This window comes from Narcine bancroftii, chromosome 8 (genome assembly GCF_036971445.1).
Source record: "Narcine bancroftii isolate sNarBan1 chromosome 8, sNarBan1.hap1, whole genome shotgun sequence".
Classification (NCBI taxonomy): Eukaryota; Metazoa; Chordata; class Chondrichthyes; order Torpediniformes; family Narcinidae; genus Narcine; species Narcine bancroftii.
This window is the reverse complement of record NC_091476.1, coordinates 177493043-177515147: the sequence shown is the minus strand read 5'-3', so window position 1 is coordinate 177515147 and position 22105 is coordinate 177493043. Positions and strand designations below refer to the sequence as shown.

General features: G+C 40.8%; 1 long non-coding RNA gene across 1 annotated transcript in view; it reads right to left on the bottom strand.

Annotated features, from left to right (window-relative positions):
- The window catches only part of LOC138741957 (uncharacterized), a 38843-nt gene extending 20871 nt beyond the window's left edge, over window positions 1-17972 (bottom strand). Inside the window, exon 1 of the long non-coding RNA XR_011343923.1 lies at window positions 17796-17972. This is a non-coding gene — a long non-coding RNA (uncharacterized lncRNA). The remainder of the gene's footprint in view (window positions 1-17795) is intronic.
- Between the last annotated feature and the right edge of the window lie 4133 nt (window positions 17973-22105).

Here is a 22105-nt window from a genome sequence, read left to right as displayed (position 1 = left end):
ACTGGTTTTGCAAACCAAAGGTTGCAAGTGAGTGGCACTCGATAAAGTGTTGACTCTCTGTTTTTCTTACAGTAGACAAAGTTAAAGAATTTCATGATAAGCTATATTTTAAATATAGTATTACACAAAAATGATGGAACCTTTTGCCTTTACCACCTGACCACAATCAGTGAAGATTGTTAATAACTTCTCTTCCACAATCTCCATCAGTACCAGAGCACCACAGGGCTGCGTTCTTAGCCCCCATCTCGACTCACTTTACACCTACGACTGTGTAGCTCAGTACAACAGACTCCTCAATGAAAAACTCAATCAGGGGCTCTTTTAAGGACTCTTACTTGTGCACTTTATTGATTTTCCTTGTTCTCTCTGAACTGTTTATTTACATTAGTTATCTGTTTACAGTTCTTTGTTTGTTTTACACTCTGTACAGTTCATTTTTTGCACTACCTGTCATGGTAATGAATATGTATGAGATATACCGGAAGTCACGTGGTAGGAGAGAGAGATAAGAACACAAGCAGGAGAACAAAGGAAACGGGAAAATAAAGCCACTGATAAGTTTACCTAATAAAACTTGTGTTTGATGTTTTATTAACTTCACATTTCGGGCCACAAATGTGACATTGGCGACGAGGATGAAAGAAGCTTGAAGAAAATTAAAGACTAAACAAGATTACAGAGGATTACAGACAACTTCAAGGTGATAAGAATTTTCTCTGTGACTCAGTACTTTTGGGGCTGGAATATTTCCTCATGGCTGGTGCAGACGGTGACTTTCTAACACATAGTGGAATTGCTCATTTTGACCCAACGGGTGATGCAAGCACTGTAAGTATGAAGTGGAAGGCATGGCTGGAAGAATTTGAATCCTACGCCGACAGTCGTGGCCTACTTCTAGATACCGGTACAGTTGAACAAAAAGCGCAGAGAAGGGCGTTACTTCTTTTCACTGCTGGACCTGCAGTTCGGGAAACATTTAAAACACTTTTGAATACAGGTAGAAAGGATGAGTACCAGAAAGCAGTAGATGCATTAAATGCACACTATGTAGTGACACTGAATGCTACATTTCAACGCCATTTGTTTCGGAGAACGAGACAAGAAGATGGCCAGACAATTGCTCAGTACGTGACGAGACTACGCCAGGTAGCTGTTGGATGCAATTACATGCCAGCTGATTTGGACAACCAATTATTGGATCAAGTCGTACAGCACTGTAGATCAGATAAACTCAGAAGACGTCTACTGGAAAGAGGGAGTGAGTTGGAACTCACCGATGCTTTAACCATTGCTGCTGCATTAGAGGCTGTTGAAGGGCAATTTCATACCATGACCCTGAAAGACAACTCAAGCCAGCAAATTAAGAGGCTCTCACATCGCCATAACCAGCCAAGATATACGTTGACACAGGACGTGGAGTGTTATCGATGTGGAAACCGAGGTCATTTTGGAAAAGACCCATATTGCCCGACCAAAGGCAAAGTTTGCAGAAAGTGTGGAGGTAAGGACCATTTTGCAAAGAAGTGCAAAAGCAAATCCAATGCAGACCAGAAGAGGAAGAGTACAACTTCCAAATGCAAAGCCTGGGGGAAAGGAAAGTATCCTGGAAAGAAAGATACCATTCGCCAGATAGATGGTGACGATGATGATACCCAGGAGGAACAGAGTTGTTATCAATTTACGTTGAATGAAGTACATCATGAGAAGGTCCCAGTGATCATTGGTGGAGTGACAGTGCAGGTCATTGTAGACTCAGGCAGTGACAGTAATGTGATTGATCGACATTTATGGGAGAAGTTGAAAAGGAAAAAGATCATCTGTACCTCAAAGAAGTGTTCCAAGAAACTGTATCCATACACAGCAACAAAGTCATTGCAGACCATTGGATGTTTTACTGCAACTGTTGAAGCTGGAGATAAGTACACCGAAGCAGAGTTTATGGTCATAGAAGAGAGGGGAGAACCATTGTTGAGTAGAAGCAGAGCGCAAGACCTGGCAATACTTCATATTGGAGCTTGTGTCAATTCAATTCAGTCATACGAGGATATGAAGCAAGAATTCCCCGCAGTCTTACAAGGAGTAGGAAAGCTGAAAGGTCGACAATTGAAGCTAGCGGTAGATGAAACGGTCAAACCCAAGGCACAACCAATGCGCCGAACTCCGTTTGGACTTCGTGGGAAAGTCGAAGCCAAAATTAAAGAATTGATCGAACAAGACATTATTGAACCGGTGGAACATTCGACTCAATGGGTCAGTCCCGTAGTGATTGTGCCCAAACCAAAGGGTGACATAAGACTATGTGTTGACAATGGCCAATGAAGCTATAATTAGAGAACGATACCCTATACCAACAGTGAGGAAATACTTCAAGAACTAACTACCAGCAAGGTATTCTCAAAAATTGATCTGAAATGGGGCTATCATCAATTAGAGCTGGATCCAGGTTCCCGAGATGTGACAACATTTGTGACTCACTGTGGATTGTATCGTTACAAGAGACTATCATTTGGAATTAATGCAGCTTTGGAGATCTACCAGTATGAAATCCATCGAGTGATTCAAGGCATTCCTGGAGTTGCCAACATTTCTGACGACATCATAGTCCATGCACCAACGAAGGAAGAGCATGACAAACGGTTGGGGCGTGTACTATCTAGGCTACAGGAGGCAGGCCTTACCGTGAATGGTAAAAAGTGCCAGTTCGGTGTGTCAGAAATGGACTTCATGGGACACAGACTTACACAGGAAGGACTAAACCCTGCAGAGGCCAAGGTGAAAGCTATTGAAGAACGCAACAGAGGTGAGGAGTTTCCTGGGATTGGTCAATTTTTGTGCAAAGTTCATTCCTAATTTCGCTACAGTGGCAGAACCACTAAGGAAACTAACCAGGAAAGGAGTACCATTTCATTTTGGATCTGAGCAGAAGAAAGCGTTCACAGCGCTGAAGCAAAGCCTGACAGATGCAAAAGCTCTTGGATATTACGATCCGGCGGCATCAACCAAAGTCATAGCGGATGCCAGCCCGGTTGGTTTAGGAGCCGTGTTGGTCCAGATGCATGATGGAGGACCAAGAATCATTGCCTATGCCAGCAGATCATTATCAGATGTGGAAAGAAGATACTCTCAGACAGCGAAAGAAGCACTCGGACTTATATGGGTCTGTGAGAGGTTCCATGCATATTTATACGGCATTGAATTTGAACTCATCACAGATCATAAGCCATTAGAGGTGATCTATGCACCTAGATCCAAACCATGTGCCAGAATAGAGAGATGGATACTCAGACTACAACCCTACAAATATAAAGTAATCCACATTGCAGGGAAAGCAAACATTGCTGATCCGCTGTCCAGATTGGTGAAGGATGGTGGTCCACAATCCAAGTCAGAATTGGGAACAGAAACAGAGAGCTTTGTACGCTTCGTAGCTATTCAGGCGACACCGAAAGCTGTGACTACGAAGGAAGTCGAGAGAGAATCCGAACGTGATCCAGAACTCATGGAAGTAAGAGAATGCATACAGAGTGGGACAAGTGTACTCACAAGGCTTACATTCCCATTAGAGACAAACTTTGTTGCATCGGACAGTGTGTATTAAGAGGTTGCAGATTGGTGATACCACAAAGATTGAGACCGAAGATCATATCCTTAGCGCATGAAGGACACCTAGGTATTGTTGGTACCAAGCAAAACCTCAGGACCAAGGTATGGTGGCCAAGTTGTGATAAAGACGCAGAGAAATTTGTTAAAACTTGTCACGGATGTCAAATCACAAGTAGGAGTAATCCGCCAGAACCGATCCGGAGTACGCAACTCCCGACAGGACCATGGATCGACGTAGCTGTTGATTTTCTTGGACCTTTACCGACGGGTGAATCAATTATGGTAGTGATAGATTACTACAGCAGATACTATGAGTATGTGGTGTTGAAGTCCACAACCACTGAAAAAGCAATACAAGCATTAGCAGAGATGTTTGCAAGATATGGATTACCTGTTACATTATACTCTGACAATGGTCCACAATTCATTTCAGAGACATTTGCGGAATACATGAGGACCACAGGTATCCACCATCATAAAGTAACTCCGAAATGGCCGCAAGCCAATGGAGAAGTAGAGAGACAAAATCAATCCATTGAAAAACGATTGAGGATTGCACACGCAGAAGGACAAAATTGGCGAGAAGCATTGCTATCTTATGTGGCTGTCTATAGAGCAATGCCTCATACAACCACTGGAAAAAGTCCTGCAGAAGCATTTTTTGGGAGAAAAATCCACACAAAAATGCCAGAAATAAAGGAAATCCGAGACGACCAGGAGATGAGGGACCACGATGCTGAAAAGAAAGGTGCAGCAAAGCTGTACACAGATTCGAAACGTGGAGCCAAGTACTCAGACATCATGCCAGGAGATAATGTTCTAGTGAGGCATGAAACTGGTGGTAAGCTAGACACACCTTATTACCATCAACCCTATACTGTCGTATCCAGAAGTGGCAGTATGGTGACAGTCAAGTCTCCAACTGGAGTCCTGTATAAGAGAAATGTATCAGGTGTAAAAAGGTACCAGTCCAGAGATACATCGAGCGAAGAGATTGAAAGGCCAATACGAGATGCTGAAACTGAGAGACCTGATGATGTTCCAGAGGCAGTTACCAGCACTCCTGATGAAGTGACTAGAGCGCCAGAAACACCTGAAGCCGTGGTGAGCAGTATTTCCGACGCTGAGAGTGAACAACCAAGAAGCGACGACAATATCGCAGGCAGGCCGAAACGAAACCAGAAAGTGCCCAAACGATACGAAGACTTTGTGCCATAGTTTTAATAGGAACTTTGGGACAGTATTTTAATCTTATATCATAAAGTGCATGTATGAGTGCTGTAGGAAGTAAATTTTATGTAGTTGAGTTATAGTATTACCATTAGTTACGATGTTTGTAAGTTTCCGAGGGATATTGGTAAGTGAAGGTAAAGTTTATTTCTGATTAAAAGAGGGATGTCATGATAATGAATATGTATGAGATATACCGGAAGTCACGTGGTATGAGAGAGAGATAAGAACACAAGCAGGAGAACAAAGGAAACAGGAAAATAAAGCCACTGAGAAGTTTACCTAATAAAACTTGTGTTTGATGTTTTATTAACTTCACATTTCGGGCCACAAATGTGACACTACCAATTAGCGGTAATTCTGCTGCACCCATAGGAAAAAGAAATCTCAGGGTTGCATGTGATGTCATGTGCCTATTCTGACAATAAATTTGAAATCTGAAAATATAAGAGCAGGGATGTGATGTTGAGGCTTTATAAGGCACTGGTGAGGCCTCACTTGGAGAATTGTGAGCAGTTTTGGGATCCTCATTTAAGAAAGGATGTGCTGACATTGGAGAGGGTTCAGAGGAGGTTCACAAGGATGATTCCAGGAATGAAGGGGTTATCATATGAAGATTGTTGGAAAGCTCTTGCCCTGTACTTGTTGAAATTTAGGGGAATGAGGGGGATCTCATTGAAACATTTTGAATGTTGAAAGGCGAGGACAGAGTACATGTAGTTGTTTGCCATGGTCGGAGAGTCTAGGACAATTTCAGGATTGAAGGGCATCTGTTTAGAACAGAGACGTGTAGGCACTTCTTCAGCCAGAGGATGGTAAATCTGTGGAATTTGTTGCCATTAATCAAAAGATTTATAACAAATATGTATATTAAACTGCAAGAAAAGGAGAATGAGGAAACAAATGGTAAAACTAAACAAAAATGGGAACAAGATTTAAATATAAAGATAAAAAAGGAAACATGGTAGAAATTATGTTCTGGAACGATGAGAAATACAATAAATACGAGGCTACGTATGATACAATATAATTGGTTACACAGACTATACATTACACCGCAAAAGTTAAATAAATGGGACCCAACAGTATCTGATAGATGTTTTCGATGTAAAAAAGAAATGGGAACAACAATTCACGCAATCTGGACATGTGAGAGAGTAGAAAAATTTTGGGATGATCTCAATCAGATATTAAATAAAATTACAGAAAACAATATACCAAAGAATCCAGAGATCTTTCTCCTAAGTAACATAAAAAACAAAGAATTTGGAATTGATTTGGAGGATGCACAAAAAAGATTTGTTAAGATAGCCCTAGCTGTAGCAAAAAAATGTATTATGTCAACCTGGAAATTGGAAGATAATTTGAAAATACAACAATGGTATATAGAAATGAATAAATGTATTCCATTAGAAAAAATAACATATAGTTTAAGAAATAATATTGAAATATTCGAACAAGTATGGGAGCCTTACATTAAATACAATAGCGAAAACCTACCGGGGACAAACATTACCTAAGTTGATGGAAGGAGAAGGAAAGAAAAGAATGGACTCAGTAGAATTTCTGGTGTATTTTTGTTGAATGACAACATTGTCTGACTGGTTTAATGCAACCTAGATTGAATACCTAAAATGGGAGGAGGGAGGGGGGGAGAGAAAAAGTCACTGTATATGTGTGAAAAAGAAAAAGTGCATATCATGGCTAATGTGATTTATGGTGTGAAAAAAAAAAATTTAAAAAAAAAGAAGTTGTGGAGGCCAAGTCATTGGATGTATTTAAGCAGAGATTGATGGTTCTTGATTAGCCAGGGCATAAAAGGGCTGAGTGGAAAATTTTGTTTTGCACATTGTTAAATGGCGGGGAAGACTCGAAGGGCTGAATAGCCTTTTTCTATTCCTATGTCTTATAGTTTTATTAGACTCCTAATTTTTGAGCTGTCCAAAAAATCAGCAGTGAGCAACTTTTGGAGTTTAATGATTATTCAAGAATCCCGAATCTGTGGCACATCTCCAAACAATCGCTAGTGTTTCCCAACACATGTCCATTGGGGGCAGCTGAGGTTATTTGAAGAACTGGGCCTGTTTGGAAAGCTGAGGTGCAAGGGCATACTCCAGTTAACCTTTAAATAGCTCTTTAATTGGCTCCCAATGTTTGCACATTTAACAAAGGGAAAATGTGTTAGATTCTTATTGCCTACTTTGATTTCCCAAGTGAGCTGAACAAATAAAGCTTGGAAAAAGAAAATTACAAAAGGTCTCCCTGATCTGAAAGACAATTGGACAACAGCTCCTGTGCATCTTTAAAGTATTTTTCAATCCTGCTTGGCAGAATTTCACAGATGGCTCCCATGGGAGTAAGGTAACAAACGAAAAATATGGATTATTAGAAATCCTTCATTTAACCTTCATCTCATGCCATGAAATCACATTATAAGGGTGTTTCTTCTAGTCACTGCTCATGACTCAACAGGTATGCATGCTCAGGAATCAGCATTTAAGTCTCTCTTATTTATCAAAAGGATATGTGGTCCAGGAAAGAACTGGTTAAGGACACCTCAAGTTCAATTTACAATTTACTTCTTCATTTTTTGGAAGACCCAAATAATCTTTGATGACCTTCCCCAAACCTAAGGCTCTCTTGAAGGCAACTGCCAAAGCTGGAACTCAGTAATTAAAAATGCAATATTAAAATAACATGTTTTGCCAGGAACTAATTGTTTTGCAATGTAACTGTAATGATCAGTGAGATATAACCCATTACTTTGTAGATGACGCTGACTCTCAAACACATAGAACCATGCTGCACTTGGACAGGACCTTCAGTCCATGATGTCTGTAATAAACATGATGTCAATCCAACTGATTCATCTGCCTAAACATGGTCCATATCCTACAATACAATGCATATCATTTGTCCATCTAACTGCCTCTTAAACCTTGCTTTCTTCACCTCTCTGGGAAACCTGTTCCAGGCACCTCTGTTTTAAAAATCTGCCCTGCATATCACCTTTAAACTTTCCCTCTCACCTTAAAGATTGCCTCTGGTATTTGATATTTTCACTCTGGGGAAAAGGTTGACTACCAACACTACCTATGCCTTTCATAAATTTAAATCACCTTTCAAACTGCAGGTGTATGTACTGAGGGGCCCACTGAGGCTTGGTGCAGCCAACATGATGGCGCTGAAAGGAAGGACCACAGTCTAGAGTCCTTCTGTCATCAGGCACTGAGGGGCTGAGACTAAGAAGAAGCCTCTCAAACAACAGAGCCAGGAGTAATGACAAGGTGCCACAGTGGTGGCAATGGTGTAAACAGAAATGTAACAATGTACAGTAATGGAAATGCATGGATACAAAACTAAGGGTGGGAAAATACTTTGAATAGTTTTCCTTTTGTAAATCATTTATTGTGAATAAAGTCTATTTTGGGTGAAAAAAATTCTGGTGTCATGGAGCGGTAGAGCTCATAAACAGGCAGTTTAGTCCAACTTGTCCATGATTTCTGTATGTTGGTCCCTTGGATGGTAAGAAAATGAAATTGGTAAGGAAGAAATGGAAGCTTTAAATGACTATTTTGTGTTGATCTTCATGGTGGAGAACAATACCTTTCCAATGACAGAGGTCGTGTATGTGATGGGAAGTGAGGACCTGGATACCAAAGAAGGGGTGCTGAACAAACTTGTGGGCTGAAAGATAGATAAGGCCCTGGTCCTGATGGAAAACATCCTAGGATACTGAATGAAATGGCAGAAGTTGACGCTTTGGTGATAGTTTTCCAAAATTCACTGGATACTGAGCAGGTCCCAGCAGATTGCAAGTCAGCTACTGATCAAAAAAAGATGGAGGGAAAAGGCAGGGAACTATAGGCCAGTTAGTTTAACATCTGTGGTTGGGAAAATGCTTGAAACCATCATTAAAGAAGAAATAGGGAGGCATCTGGAATGAGATGGAACCATCAGGCAGATGCAGCATGGATTCAGCAGAGGTTGGTCCTATTTGAAAAAGTTACTGGAATTTTTTTAGGATATACAGAGCTTGAATTTCTCAAGTGACTATAAAACTATAAAGTGCCACATAATAGGTTTCTCCATAGACAAGGATGCATAGAGTTGATGTGATACATTAGCGTGGGTTGAGGATGAGTTAAGCAATAGAAAGCAGAAAATTGGGATATATGGGTGCTTTTCTAGTTGGGCAATCAGTGGTGTGACGTGGGGGTTGGTACTGGCCCCACAAGTGTTCATAATATACATGAATGATCTGGAAGAGGGGACTGTGTGTAGTGTATCTAAATTGAGTGGAAAAGCAAATTGTGCAGAGCATAGGGAGAGACTGCAGAGAGATATAGACAGGTTGAGTGAGTCGCCAACGGTCTGACAAATGGAGTATAATTTTGGTAAATGTGAGGTTATTCACTTTGGAAAGAAAAATGGAAGATCAGATTATTACTTAAAAGGCAAGCAATTACAGCATGCTGCGGTGCAGAAGGACTTGGGAATGCTGGTGAATGAATCACAAAAGGTTGGTTTGCAGGAATGGCAGGCTATCAGGAAGGCAAATGGAATGTTGGGCTTCATTGCTAGAGTGATTAAGTTTAGGAGCAAAAAGGTTATGCTGCAACTGTGCAGGATAATGGTGAAGCTACATTTGAGTCCAGTTCTAGTCTCCTTACTTGAACAAGGATGTACTGGCCTTGAAGGTGATGCAGAGGTTGTTCACCAGATTGATTCTAGAAATGAGGGAGTTAGCCGATGAGGAGAGGGTTGAATCGTCTGGGATTGTATTCACTGGAATATAAAAGAATAAGAGAGGATCTGATAGAAACACATAAAATTTTGAAAGGAGTAGATATGATATATGCCGTGGTATAGGCTGATCCTTGAAACAAAATTTTCACCTTTAAAACATCCTATACAAAGAGTCAAAAATTCTTACCCTGACGATGAAGTCACAACACTGCCACTATCTTCCCGCTGGCTCTGACACAATCTCGCGCATTTCCCATTAATTATTTGCAAAGTCTCAGCACTCCTCTGCGGGGTCCATCCAACCGGTCCGACTGCTGTTGGCTCTGTTCAGGCTTAAAGTGGCCTGTTACAGGAGCTGACAGTGGTTTATTTCAAAATATCCAAATAAAATTTAAACCTTTAAATGATAATTTGTTATTAAAATATTGTGACTCGCTTTTAACAGTATCTACTGGTCAGTGGTAAATGCCAAATTTTGAGGGGGTGGGGGTCATCTTATTCAAAGGGTATCATTCAAAACCAACATTTTAGGTGCAAATTATGGGGGGGGGGTCATCCTATGCAACGGCATATACAGTAAGTTTTTTTTACACTGGTAGGTAAGAGAGAATTTGGGGGTATAGCCTCAAGATTCGGGGTAGTAGATTTAGGACGAGGATGAGTTGGAACTGCTTTTCCAAGAGAGTGGTGAATCTATGGAATTCTTTGCCCATGTAGCAGTGGAGGCTACCTCAGTAAATGCCTGTATATGTAAGACAAGATTGGAAGCTTTGTGCATAGTAGGGGTATTATGGGATATGTGGAAAAGGCAGGTAGCTGGAGATGAGTCTATGATCAGGTTAGCCATGATCTTATTGAATGGTGGAGCAGACTCGATGGGCCAAGTGGCCTACTCATGCTCTTATTTCTTATATTCTTATGACAGAGTTGTCCACCTGACTTTCTGACTATTTGCCTTTTATTGACTCATACCCCTCTAAACCTTTCCTTTCCATACACCTTTCCAAATATCTTTTTGATGCTGTAATTGTGTCTGCATCTACTGCTTTCTCACATGCCCATCAGCTTCTGAGTGCAAAGGTTTCCCATCAGAATCCTTTTAAATCTTTCCACTCTTACCATAAACCCATGGCCTCTAATTTTAGACTCCTCTACCATTGAACTTATCAATGCCCTTGCGATTATATTTACCTGGATAACGTCACCCATCACCTGCTGAGGGAAAATAGTCTTGATTTATCCAGCCTTACTTTCCAACTCAGGTCCACTAGTCCCTGTAACATCTTCATGAATGTTTTCGGAACCTTTTTCAGCGTAATGAGATGTTTCCTACTACCAGGCACCCAGACCTGCACACAATATTTAAAGTGTGATGTCACCAATAGCCTGTACAGTTGTAACACGACATCCCTGCTCCTCTACTCATTGCCCTGACTGATGAAGAGTAGCTTCACCACCTTCATGGAACAGAGTACCTGGACTCCAAAATATCCTTGTTCTTTGTTTACAGCACTTGCTGAGCCCTTGCCATTTATTGTGTGAGTTCTGCCCTGCTTTAACTTGGCAAAATGCATCACTTCACACTTGCCTGATTAAATTCCATTTGCCATCTTTGGCCAACTTTCCCAGTTGATCTAGATCCTGTTGTTATTTTAGATAACCTTCTTCACTGTCCACTCCACCATCAACTTTGGTTTCATCTGCAAACTTATCAGCCTCGCTAACTATATCTCACCCAAGTTGTTCATGTAGATGACAAACAACAATGGACCCACTGTTCACAGGCTTAAAACAGCTCTCCACTACTGACTTTCATCAAGCTCATTTTGAATCCAATTGGCTAACGCACCCTGAATTGCATGTGATCTAATCTTCCACCCTAGCCAGCCACTGGGGACTATGTCAAAGGCCTTACTAAAGTCTATGAAGACAACCTCCACTGCCTGTCTCTATTGTCATAGCGGCGAAAAGCTCAATCAAACTTATGCGACTATCCAAAATCAGTCCTTGCCTAAACAAAATCCAGGTCGATCTTGTCCTTTGGAATCTCCTCCAGTCATCATCCCACCATTGGCTCACTGGCCTTTTGTTCCCTAAACTTCTATCAGCTTTTCCCTCAATCTTTGACACTCAGTCCAGGCAACATTCAGGTAAATTTCTTTTGTCTCCTCTCCAAAGCTCCACATCCTTCTTGTGCTGCCGTGTGGAGAGTTGTTTCTCATTTGTAGGCCTGCAGCTGAATTAAAGTTTGCCACAGCAGCTCTAAAAACAAGTTGAGGGCATGCTAGGAAATTGTTTTGGTTTAGTGTAACTTTTTAGAGGTTAAGATGTGAGTGACAGAAGTCGTTTAAATGTGGTTTTAATCAAGACAGGATGATGCCCATAATTCATAAAACCTAATTATAAAGTCGAGGGGAATGTAAAAATGTACATCAAGGAGAAGGGCAACAAAGCAGAAAGTCACCTGATGTCAGTTCATCAAGCTGAAACACTAATTTCATTTCTCTCCACAGTGATGTGGCTGCCCATTGAATCTTTTTGTTTTTAGTTACAAACCAGGTGTAACTGTTTCCATTTCCTTTCGTGCCCTCTCATGGCTTTTCTTCTCTGTCAGTGCTGTTTCTTCACTGGAATTATTACTCGTTTCATTCCACCTTCCCTCAGATCAAAAGATGTGATCAAATGCATTTCTGATTTTTTTCTTCCCTTATTATTTTAAATTAATTTGAGTGTCAAATCTTCGATCAATATCATAGCACCCTCTAACTTCTGTCAGAGTATCTGTCTTGATCTTACGGTTTAGGCAAGTTTCGAACAGTGATCATGAGCTAATTAAGCCATTGGTTTCAAACATTTTTTAAAGGCTCTGTGCAATCATTAAAAAGTATTCAATCCTCAGAATTAACTTTAAACTAAAACCTTGAAACAAATTTAAGTGTAGATGTCAGATGAAGTACCAACATCAAAAGGGACTGTCTTCAACCATGGTGATGTACAAGATCAATACAAGAAAACAGATGGCAGTTCAACAAAATAAGCAATCTATTGTGCAAATAGTGTCCAAAAAAATCTTTTTAAAAAAGCACTTTATCACGTTGGGAGTCTAACATTCTAAAGCAAGCTGCCAGTGGAATGAAGCCCTAGAGTGCCTCATTTACACGTGTCTGTTCACCATTGTTCTGGATGATATTTGAGCATTCTAATCAGGATTTCTATGACATCGAATGGAAAAGACCAGAAGAAAACAATCAACAAACCTTTCTATAAATCTTGGCTTTTTACATTTCATAGTTCCATATTAGTACATGCCTGCCACTATGTGAACATGAACCAGCTCAACCTTGCATCACTGGATTGTGAACAGAGTGAAGATAAGCAGAATGTAGCTTTGGTTTGATGAGCTGATGGTGTTTTTCCCCACGACTTTTGCTTCTGCCACTTTCTTTGCTGGATTCAAGGGTTCTCCTCCCCTTTTACTGCCCCTTTTTGCAGAGGAACCAATGGCCGATTGGTCTGACATCGGTGGTTGGGAAGATATTAGAGTCGATCCTCAAGGATGAGGTTACAAAATGCCTGGAGATGCATGACTGGATCGGTCCAAGTCAGCATGGCTTTTTAAAGGGTAGATCCTGTCTGACCAACCTATTAGAGTTTTTTGAAGAAATCTCAAGTAGGATAGACCAAGGGGAGGCCATATATTTGGATTTTCAAAAGGCTTTTGATAAGGTGCCCCATGTTAGGGTGCTCAATAGGATGAAGGCCCATGGAATTAGAGGGACCCTATTAGACTGGATAGAAAATTGGCTGATAGGCAGGAAGCAAAGGGTTGAAATTAAGAGATCCCATTCAGGATGGCTGCCTGTAACAAATGGTTTTCCTCAGGGGTCGGTCTTGGAGCCACTGCTGTTTACAATTTATATTAATCATTTGGATTATGGATTGAATGGTTTTGTGGCCAAATTTGCAGATGACACCAAGATAGATGGTGGAGCTGGAAGTGTCAAAGAAATCGTAAAGTTGAAGAAGGATAGAGACAGATTAGGACACTGGGCAAAAATATGGAAAATGAGATGCAACATTGAGAAACGTTAGGATCTACATTTTGGTAGTGAAAATAAACAGGCAGAATACTATTTGGATGGGGACAAAATTCAAACCTCGGATGTGCAAAGGGACTTGGGCGTCCTTGTGCAGGGATTGGTACTGAAGAAAGCGAATGCTATGTTGGCCTTCATTTCAAGAGGAATAGTGTATAAGAGCAAAGAGGTGTTGATGAGACTCCATGGGGCACTGGTAAGACCTCATTTGGAGTACTATGTGCAGTTTTTTGCCCTCTGACTTAAAAAGGATGTTATGTTGTTGGAGAGGGTGCAGAGGAGATTCACTAGGATGATTCCCGGAATGCAAGGGTAACATATGAGGAACATCTGGCAGCTCTTGGATTGTATTCATTGGAGTCTAGGAGAATGAGAGGGGATCTCATGGAGATATTTTGAATTTTGAAAGGTTTTGACAAAGTGGATGTAGATAAGATGCTTCCTTTTGTGGGTGAATCAAGGACAAGTCTTAAAATTAGAAGTTATCCTTTCAAAACAGAGGAGTATGAACTTCTTTAGTCAAAGGCCAGATCATTGGGAGAATTTAAACAGGAAATGGTTAAATATCTCATTAGTCATGGTATCAAGGGATATGGGGAAAAGGCTAGAAATTGAAACTAGGTGTGAGCTTAGTTCAGCTTAGTGTACAGTCACAGAACAGACTCAGTGGGCCTAGTGGCCTGTTTCTGTTCATTTATCTTGTGATCTCTTTACTCAAGTAAAAGATAAATCACAGACAGGAAGTATAAATAGGACTTTCACTGGTTACCCTGCCCCTCAAGAGTTGGTGCTGGGAGCTCAGTTAATTACATTATTTAGATAAGACTTAGACGAAAAACACCAAATTGTGATTGCAATGAAACATGAAAGTCTCCAGACACTGTGATTGTAGTAAAAACATAAAAATGCTGGAGAGATTGCAAATTGAGGTAGGGAAGTTGGTTGTAAAGTGAATTCAATGAGTCTTGAATGAGACATAGAGAGGTTAAGAGAGTGTAAAAGAATCTGAGCCAACTGGAATTATGGCCACATAGCATAGATCTGGGATTCTCTCTGTTCCTCTTTGACAGATTCCAATGTGTGTGAAACAGCAACATTACCTCCTCCTCACTGACACAAGGGCAACCCAAGGCTACATGCTTGGTCCCTGCCCTACTCACTGTACACTCATGACTGCGTGTACAACACAATTTATCAATTCACTGACGATGACACCATTTTTGACTGAATGACTAGAAATGATGAGTTAGATTACAGGATGGAGATTGATAACCTGACTGGGTGGCGTCACAACACTCTTGCTCTCAACATCACTAAGTCCAAGGAGTTTATTGTAGATTTTAGGAAGGAAAGGTCAAGGGTCTTTACACTTGTCTAAATTGATGGAAGGGAGGTGGAGAGGCCCAGCACCTTCAAAAGTCTTTGAGTTTATATTTCAGAAGACTCCTCCCGGAGCCAGCACATAGAGGCAACCATGAATAAGGCAGACCAACACATCTACTTTCAAAGGCATCTAAGAAGATTTGGCATGTCATCAAATAGTTAATGAAACCGATAAGTGCACTGTGGAAAGTATACTGATTGGTTGTATTACATCCTGGTTCCAGAACTTAACTGCTCAGGAACACAGAAGACTACAGAATGTAGCAAGCATAGCCATGTCCATCACAAGTTCTGACCTACCATCCATTGCGCACATCCATGTAAGGCGGCCAACATCATAATGAACCCCATCACCTGGTCACAATCTCTTTTCGTTGTTCCCTTTGTGTAGAAGGAACAGAAGTCTGAAGACAGTAATCATGGTTAAAATGAAGGAACTTAGCAGGACCCGCAGCATCCATAGGAAGTAAAGATATATACAGTAACTGATCTTTTGGGCCTGAGGCCTTCTTCAAGGTGTGAGTAAAAAGCAGGCAGGTGCCTGAATAAAAAGGCTGGGAGAAGGGAAGAATGGGCAGAGAAAGGAATGCAGACCTTTTGACAAAAGGTGTTAATTAGATATGGACTGGAGAACAGGAGAGAGGACTGCTGCTTCTACACCACAAAAGGACTGTCTACACCATTGACACCAAGACAGCTATAACTATTTATTATCTTTTTGTATGAAGTACCTGTTTGGGTGCAGCAAGTGAGAATTCAGTGTATTGTTCAATATATATGTCAATAAAGTAATTGTCACGTTTATACGGTTACAGTAATTCTCTTTGTCACCTCATCAAGGGGACTAACACATCACTTTCTGCATGAGATTATTAACTCTCTTTATCAAAGACTCAAATGATCCATAGCATCTCATTATCCATCTGAAATTTTGCAGAAAAGAATCAATAGCTTGAGGAGATTAAACCTATTCGATTAAACAACAAATGCAGTTTCATTTTAATTTGCTTGTTTCTGCACCTTTCTGAATAAGCCACATTTAATTATTAGGAAAGTTCAAATTAATTAGAACCTGAGCCAAACTTAATCTGTTATGGTTTCACAAAACATAAAGTTTCCTGAAAAGAAGAACACAAGCAAAGGATTGCTTTCTTAAGACACCACCTCATGTAGATGTCCTTGATGGAGTGAAGTCTGGTGCCTGTGATGACACAGGCTGAGTTAACTACCTTTTGGAGTTTATTCTTGTTCTGAGAGTTGGTTCCTCCATATCAGGCAGTGATGCAACCAGCAAGAATGCTCTCCACGGTCCACCTGAAGAAGTTTACAAGAGTCTTCAGTGACATACCGAATCTCCTCAGACACCTCACAAAGAATAGCCGCTAGTGAGCCTTCTTTGTGATTGCATCAACGTGGAGGTTCCAGGACAGATCCTTGGAAATGTTGACACCCAGGAATTTGAAGTTCTTGACCCTCTCCACTACTGAGCCCTGGGTCGTGTTCCCCTGACTTCCTCCTGAAGTCCACAATCATCTCCTTAGTTTTGCTGACATTGTGCAAGGTTTTTGTCATTACACCATTCAACGAGCTGATCCATCTCCGTCCTGTACGTTTCCTCATTGTCGTTTGTGATTATGTTGACAAGCGTGGTGTAAACTTGTAGATAGCATTGGAATTGTGCCTGGCCACACAATCAAGGGTGTATAATAAGTAGAGCAATAGGCTAAGCACACATCCTTGGGATGTGCCTGTGTTGATGATCAGTGGGGAGGAGACATTATTTACAATTTATACTGACTGTGGTCTTCCAGTGAGAAAGTCAAGGATCTAGTTGCAGAGTGTGTAGCTTCATGGCCAGCACTGAGGGAAAAATGGTTTTGAAGGCCGAGCTGTAGTTATTGAAGAGCAATTGTATGTATGAGCTGAGTCCCAGCACAGATCCCAGAGGCACACCACTTGTCACAGGCCTCCAGTCTGTGAAGCAATCATCCACCACTACTCTTTGATTTCTCCCGTTCACTACTTCACCATGAATGCCTAGCATCTGAACCTTCTTGACTAACCTCCACGTGGAACTTTGTCAAAGACCTGTCTAAATTCCATATAGATAACATTCACAGCCTTTCTTTCATCAACTTTCCTGATAAATGCCTCAAAAACTCTACAAGATTGGTTAAACACGACCTACAGTGCTCAAAGCCATGTTGACTATCCCTAATCAGTTTCTGGCTCTCCAGATATTTTTATATCCAATCTCTTAGAACACCTTCCAATAATTTACCTACTACTGACTTCAAGCTCACCAGCCTATAATTTTCTGGGGTCCTCCGGCAGCACACTCGTGGCTAAGAACATTTTAAATATTTGTGCCACATCTCATTAATATGGCCCTTCTTGTGATAAGGGATGAGAGGACAACTACATGGAATTTTGAAGCCATCAATATCAAACCTGTTGGCCCACTTATTCCAAAAAGATCAAGTAAAGGAATTAGAGTCAAATTAATATTAAGAACTAAAGACAAGGTATGAAATACCCCTTCCCGAAAATTGGAAAGAGGCCATAACCAGAACATATGATACAGTGAACCATCTTCAGTTCTACATTTATCACAAAGAAGAGAGATTAGAATAGAGTTTAACCAATTGGCCTTTGGGATAGTGGGCCCAGTGTCCGACCTTAAACTGTGTAAATGAGTGTTCGGCACAAAGAGAATTTGAATGTACTCACTTCAGAATAGAATTCCGTAGTTTCAGAAATTAACTGTTGAAAATCCTGTTCACATCGTTTTTTAATTCTGTTCAGGGAACTATACCTAGATCTTAAAAGTAGTTCTCAAAGGACTGATAACATCCGTTTATGACCAGGTTTGAAATTATAAATCTTCCCTGTCATATTAGTTACAGGTCTTGAGGAAGTATCGAAAATAAAGAATTCAAGAAGCTCCTAACCTGTAAATAACAAAAAAGTTACATTTAAATATTATAAATTTGTGGATAATTGTTCAAAAGAAGCAAAATTTGTGTCAATAAAGAAATCTAAATTTGACTATTCATCGTAACCAATATCTTGAACTGGAGATAAAAAGAGTGATACCTTACTGCAGCTGTACAGGGCCTTGGTGAGATCCCACCTGGAGTATTGTGTGCAGTTTTGGTCACCTTATCTGAGGAAGGATGTTCTTGCAATGGAGGGAGTGCAGAGGCGATTCACCAGGCTGATACCTGGAATGGCAGGAATGACTTAGGAGGAAAGATTGCGCAAATTGGAATTGTACTCCCTGGAGTTTAGAAGATTGATAGGGGATCTCATAGAGACATATAAAATTCTGGCAGGACTGGACAGAATGGAGGCGGAAGGGATGTTTCCAATGGTGGGGGAGTCCAGAACCCGGGGCCATGGTTCGAGGATAATAGGCAAACCATTTAGGACCGAGATGAGGAGGAATTTCTTTACCCAGAGGGTGGTGAATCTGTGGAATTCATTGCCACAGAGAGCAGTAGAGGCAGGTTCATTGAATATATTTAAGAGGGAATTAGATATATTTCTTCAGTATAAGGGAATTAGGGGTTACGGAGAGAAGGCGGGGACGGGGTACTGAACTTTAAGATCAGCCATGATCTCATTGAATGGCGGGGCAGGCTCAAAGGGCCGAATGACCTACTCCTGCTCCTTTCTTCTATGTTTCTATGTTTACCTAAATTAGGACTAATTAATAAGAATCTATGGTACCCAACATGTTTCTTAAATTTAAACCAATTTTTTCAGTGTATGTCTGACAACAAAATGATCAGTTAATTTGGAAGCTGAAGAAGGTAAAGGTGCTCCAAGTATCCCTTATCGCTAGAAGGGACATATTAATGAGATGGAAAAATGCTATCCCTCCCACTCACACTTAGTGGTTGTCAGATATGATGGAATGTCTGACTTTGTAAAAAGTTAGATGCTCCATGACTGAAATGAACTTAACTTTGTTTCTTTATAGGGTTCATTAATTGAATATTGTCAAAATCTGTAAGATTAGTTAACTTTTGGTTTTTAACTCCATTGATTACCTTCCTTTTTATTATCAGGTAGTGGACCGTTCACATTTAGCCAGTTGTCTCTGAAGGGTGGGGTTTGATAATTAGTATAGTGGGTTTTTTTTGGATTTTCTTTATTTCTTCTCAATGCAACATAGGTTTCAACAACATTATTAATAGATGTGATTTGTTAATACTTTATTGGCATGTACCTATGTAACATTTACTTGATAACACCAATAAAATATTGAAAAGAGAAATATGTCTGTCAGAGCCCCTGCAATTTCCAGACTAGCCTCCCTTAAGGTTCAAGAGAATATCTTGTCAGGCCCTGCGGATTTATCCACCCTCATTTGCTTTAGGATAGCAAGCATTTCCTCCTCTTTAATCTGTATTGATTCCATGATCCCAGTGCTTGCTTTCTTTACTTCCCATGTCTGTGCCTGTTTCCTGAGTTAATACTGATGGGAAAAAAAAACATTTACAATCTATCCCATTTCTTTTGGCTCCATGTAAAGCCGACCACTCTGATAGAAACACTTAGGATTTTCCTTCATGTTGTCTGCCAAAACAATCTCATGTCTTCTTTTAGCTTTCCTAATTTCTTTCTTGAAGTTTTTCTTGGATTTTTATGCACCTCAGATACCTCATTTGCTCTGAGTTGCCTATACCTGCTATATACCTCTCTTTTCTTCCGAACCAGATCCCCAATATCCATTGAAAACCAAGGTTCCCTATGCCTTCTACCTTTGCCTTTTATCCTTACAGGAGCATACAAACTCTGCATCTCAAAATTTTATATCCTCATACATTCTTGCCAAAAAACAACTTATCCCAATCCACACATTCTAGATCCTTTTTCATTTCCTCAAAATTGCTCTTTCTCCAATTTAGAATCTCAACCCAAGGCCCAGACCTATCCTTCTCCATAATTAACTTGAAACTAATGGCATTATGATCACTGGACACAAAATATTCCCCTACACATACTTTTGTCTCCTGTCCGAGGAGATCCAGTATTACACTCTCTCTAGTTGGTATCTCTATGTATTGATTTAGAAAACTTTCCTGAACACATTTGACAAACTCCAAGCCATCCAGCCCTTTTAGTGTGGGAGACTCAGTCAATATGTGGAAAATTAAATCTCCTACTATCACAACCTTATGTTTCCTGCAACCGTTATCTTTCCAAAGATTTGCTCCTCCAATTCTCATTGATTATTAGATGGTCTATAATAGATCCTATGAGTGTGGTCAGCCCTTTTCCATTCCTCAGTAGACGAGCCCTCTGGTCTATCCTGCCTGAGCACAGCTGTGATATTTTCCCTGATAAGGAATGCCACTCCTCCCCCTTTCATCCCTTCCCCTCTATCATGTCTGAAGCAATGGAAGCTTGGAACATTGAGCTGCCAGTCTTTCCCCTCCTGCAACCAAGTTTTGTTAATGGCAACAATGTCACAATGTCCAATCCACACTCTAAGCTCACTTGCCTTTCCTACAATACTCCCTGCATTGAAATAGATGCAGCTAAGAACATTTCCACCACGTACAACCTGTTAACTTCTGATTAAATTCCATGACCTGTTACAAAACCAAATCCGGTGAAGTAGTTGACAGCAAAGCTTCTCTCCCAGAGGAACTCAATGCCTTCTTTGCCCGATTTAATGATAGTACCCCCATGATCTGCACCCCCATGTCCCCTGATGATCCCACACTGTCGATATCTGAGGATGACGTGCGTGCTGGCTTCAGGACAGTGAATCCAAGGAAAGCCATCCAGCTTGAATAGTTAGTCTGTGCTGACTAACTTTCCAGTGTATTCATAGATATCTTCAATAACTCATTCCAGCAAGGCATGGACCCCCCCTGTTTCAAACAAGCATCAATCACACCGGTGCCCAAGAAAACTGCAGTAACCTACCTTAATGACTATCGAGCAGTAGCACTTACATTTACAGTGATGAAGTGTTTTGAAAGGCTGGTGTGGAAGTATATCAGCTCCTGTCTGAACAGTGACATGGATACATTCCAGTTCACCTATAGTACAAACAGGGTCTATGGCAGATGCCATCACACTGGTCCTACACAAAGCCCTGGAACATCTGCACTGAAAAGATGCGTTCATCAGGATGCTCTTTATCAACTGCAGTTCAGCATTTAACACCATTATCCCCATCAGCAAACTCCAAGACTTGGGACTTAACACCCCACTGTGTAATTGGATCATGGATGTCCTCACCTCCAGACTACAATCAGTAAGGATTGGTAAGAACTTCTCCTTCACAATCTCCATCAGTACTAGGGCACCACAGGGCTGTGTTCTTAGCCGCCTACTCTACTCACTTTACACCTACGACTGTGTTGGCTCGGTACGACAATAATACCATCTACAAATTTGTTGACGATACCACGGTAGTGGGTTGTATAAAGGAAGGGGATGAGTCAGCGAACAGGATGGAGATTGAACACTTGGCTGAATGGTGATCTAACAACAGCCTTGCATTCAATGTCACCAAAACTCAGGAGCTGATTGTTGACCTCAGGAAGGGAAAGCCAGAGGTGTACAATCCAGTGATCAATGGGGGATCAGAGGTGTAGAGAGTGAGTACATTTAGGTTCTTGGGAGTCACTATCTCGTAGGATCATTTTTGAACCTTTCACTGCAATGAGCCTGAAGCCTGGTTCTGCTGCATCCCATCAAAACCAATGCTTCTTCTCTGTTCCTCTCACTCTCCATCAACTCTTTCAACCTGCCCCATTTTGTCTTCCGACATCTATTTTTCTCCATTCTCTTTCTCGTTGATGCTTTTATTTTTCTAGTTTTTACATTTTGAATTGTTTTTTAAAAATTTGCCTGAATACATAGTCTTTGTTTCTTTAAAATTTCTGTCACTGTTAACTTTTCCCTGCTTTGCATTCTTTATTCACGAATCTACTTCCTAAACAATTCCCCCCACCAGCTCCTTTCACCTGACAGTCAAGAGGTTAGCAGAACACCTTTACAGTGCCAGTTAATGG